At 33.6% G+C, this 3,435-nt stretch overlaps 1 protein-coding gene across 2 annotated transcripts in view; it reads left to right on the top strand.

The window, feature by feature from the left end:
• The first annotated feature begins 1,710 nt into the window (after positions 1-1,710).
• Positions 1,711-3,435, top strand: part of gal3st1b (galactose-3-O-sulfotransferase 1b) — a 7,716-nt gene continuing 5,991 nt past the window's right edge. The window contains exon 1 of one of the 2 annotated variants that reach the window (XM_016254552.1): positions 1,711-1,878. The gene's annotated coding sequence lies outside the window, so the exon portion shown is untranslated. The remainder of the gene's footprint in view (positions 1,879-3,435) is intronic. The other variant, XM_016254551.1, reaches the window with a different exon arrangement.

Genomic DNA, 3,435 nt, shown 5'->3' with positions numbered 1-3,435 from the left:
ATCTATCTATCTGTCTGTCTATCTATCTGTCTATCTATCTGTCTGTCTATCTATCTGTCTATCTATCTATCTATCTGTCTGTCTATCTATCTATCTATCTATCTATCTATCTGTCTGTCTATCTATCTGTCTATCTATCTGTCTATCTGTCTGTCTGTCTGTCTGTCTGTCTGTCTGTCTGTCTGTCTGTCTGTCTGTCTGTCTGTCTATCTGTCTGTCTGTCTATCATCTATCTATCTATCTATAATTAAAATGTTCTTTTATTTTGTCATTATACTGAAAAATATGTCAAAATAAATAAATAAATAAAAAACTATGCATGTACGCATCTTCATTAATACATAATGGTGATGGATCATGAATAACCCCTTGCTGCATGGGTTTGAAATATGTACATAAAATCATCAAGAGGCTTTTTTGACTCATTGTGCATAACACAAAAGTCAATAATACAATGATATTGAGAGCTTATATTAGAAAACGTGCACATTATAATATTTGTGTACACACGCATGTAATTTGAGGACAGCTCAGAAATAGCATTTTTTTTGCCATCATTCAATAGTAATACCTCATTCTCGTGCCTATTCACATTGAATTAATTAAGAATGATATTTCTGTCTTTTATGACTGTTCCACAGAAAGCGTGATCTTTAATGTAAGAGCCTGAATGCTTAAAGAGGCTAATATTTCCAAATCCATGAGAAGACACCAGTAATCGTCTGGATTAATATAACATATTCAGAATGATATATTACAAAGCAAGGATTCCAAAAATTTTTGTCAGCCAAATCTCGACAAATGAACAAAAGATTCACATTTCACAGTTCTCTGATATCTGTTATTGGTCACATGACATGTAGGTTGTCGTATCTTCTTCACAGTGTTGGGGAGTAACTAGTTACATGTAACATTTACATTACATTTAGTCATTTAGCAGATGCTTTTATCCAAAGCGACTTACAAATGAGGACAATAAAACCAGTCAAAACTAACTAAAGAGCAACAATATATAAGTGCAAATGACAAGTCTCGGTTAGCCTAACACAGTACACGTAGCAAGGTGTATATATACAGTATATATATATATATATATATTAAACACACACACATATATATACACACACACACACACAAAGAAAAACAAGTAGATCTATCTTACAAGTAGTGTTTGTTTTTAGTTTTTTTAAATAAAAAAAATAAGATAAATATAGATAAAGTAGAATTAAAATAGAATAGAAAGTGTTAGAGTTAGAGGGTCAAATAATGTAAAATTTAAAAAAATGTAACAAATTATTTAATTTTTTTTTAAATTTTCATTGGTGGTAGACATTGGCAAATCAGGAAAGTGTAACAATCATTTCTGTAAGTCACTCTGCATAAACGCATAAGCTGAAAGATGAATCTGTTCACAAGGTATTGTATTAAAAACACTTACTGATTATTTAAAGTTTTAAACACACGTCTGTAAGCACATGTGGATATCGCACAGTTCAACGTGACAGAACATGAGCAGGGTGTGTGTGTGTGTTACACAGAGGGATTGCCCACATCAGATGATTCATAAAACATGAAACAAGTTAACAGTGAAGCTGAGCTTTTCATGTTCTTATTAAATGACAGATGGGTGTGTTCACCTATATTGCTCGATCCAGACAGATACAAACATCAGACAGTAATACAGCGTCCCGCCCCATTCACTGAAAACAGGAGCAAATGTTGTCTTAATAAGCTGGATAAGAGCTAGATGAGTGTGCAGATCCATCATATCAATACTTGAGCTCTGTTAGCTCTGTCGATGGTCATGATGGGAGATCTCTGGGCTTATTTTGGGAATTAATGTGATCATGCAATCCTGCTTTAACAAGGACTGACCAGGTAGGCAGACAGCATTGTGTTTTGTGGAAAAAATAAGCATAAAGAAAACTTTCTTGGAACACGTAATAGCCTATTTCTCGTTTTCATTTAGTTTAACTTGATGTACTAAAAATGAAAAAGGAAATTAAAATGAATAAAAAACCTTATAGACATATAAAAAAAATTATAAGAATGATAAAAACACAACAAAATTACAAAAAAATGTCATTAAAATAAAAATGACCATGGCAATAATGACTAAATAAATAAATAATTCAGAATATTAATATAAACTAAAATATGATCTTAAGTTGATTAGTTTTAGAACTGTTATCCATCACTGATCTCACGCTGGGTTTATACGATGAGCTGAAATCTTTAGCTGGAGATTAAGGCAGAAGTTGAATCTTTGAAACAGGAGTTGTTCTTGTAAACACTTGCACACGGCTGTTTGTTTGACGTGTCAACAGAGAGTATAAGACACTGTTTTTGTACAAATACTGACTGCATCCACCAAACTAGTTCCTAAACACACGATTTACACAACAGTGCGTTATGATACTCCAGCAGGACAGGTCAAGAAAGTGTCTCTCTTTACAAAAGCAAAATATGTCATTATTATAAAACAGTTACTTAGATCACAGCACATCTTAAAAACAAGTCTGAGCAGTCAGTCGGCAGGTCATTAGTGTTAATTAAATGCACCGCAGACGGCCTTCTTTCCCACACACAGTGTCTGAGTAGTCTATTTTCAATCAAATTTCAATGGTCTTTTTCATGAAAACGCTAGTTCATGTTTTCGCATTGGACTCAAACTTACTTCGCATACACAGGATAGCCTATTTCAATTAGGTGCTTCACGATGCCATAGAAGAACCTTTTTGTCTAAATGGTTCCATAAAGAACCTTTAACATCTGAAGAACCTTTCTGTTTCACAAAAGCTTCTTTGTGGCGAAAGAAGGTTCTTCAGATTATAAAAAGATAAGAAAGAGATGGTTCTTTAAAGAACCTTTGACTGAATGCTTCTTTGTGGAACCAAAAATGATTCTTCTGTGGCATCGTTTTTAAGCACCTTTATTTTTAAGAGTGTACTGATCGTAGGTCTCATTGATCTGAGCTTTCGCACTTCAGGTTATGAGTGAATATTGTCAAAATTATGCAGAAATTATGCTTTTTCACTCAACTGATCCCAAAAGTATCGTTAGGTAACTATGGTCGTTAGTTCCATTGAACTCTATTGGTAACGATGGACCCTGCGACCATATGCTTTTGGGAAACGCACCTCAGATCAATACGATCAATCTACTAAATAAAATACAAAACCTGTGCTTATTGAAAGAAAACAAGCTGACAAAAAGACTGAATCCCAGATGTGGTGACAATGTCAAGTCAAGTCAAGTCACCTTTATTTATATAGCGCTTTTAACAATACAGATTGTGTCAAAGCAACTGGACAGCATTAATTAGGAAAATAGTGTGTCAATAATGCAAAATGACAATAGTAAACACTCATTTTTCAGTTAAAGACAGTTCATCATTGAATTCAGTGATGTCATCATCCAGCTCAGTTCAGTTTA

Source organism: Sinocyclocheilus grahami, unplaced genomic scaffold (genome assembly GCF_001515645.1).
Source record: "Sinocyclocheilus grahami isolate Dianchi unplaced genomic scaffold, SAMN03320097.WGS_v1.1 scaffold1259.1, whole genome shotgun sequence".
NCBI classification, from domain to species: Eukaryota; Metazoa; Chordata; class Actinopteri; order Cypriniformes; family Cyprinidae; genus Sinocyclocheilus; species Sinocyclocheilus grahami.
Note: the sequence above shows the minus strand (reverse complement) of the source record. Positions and strands in the feature narration are given on the sequence as shown.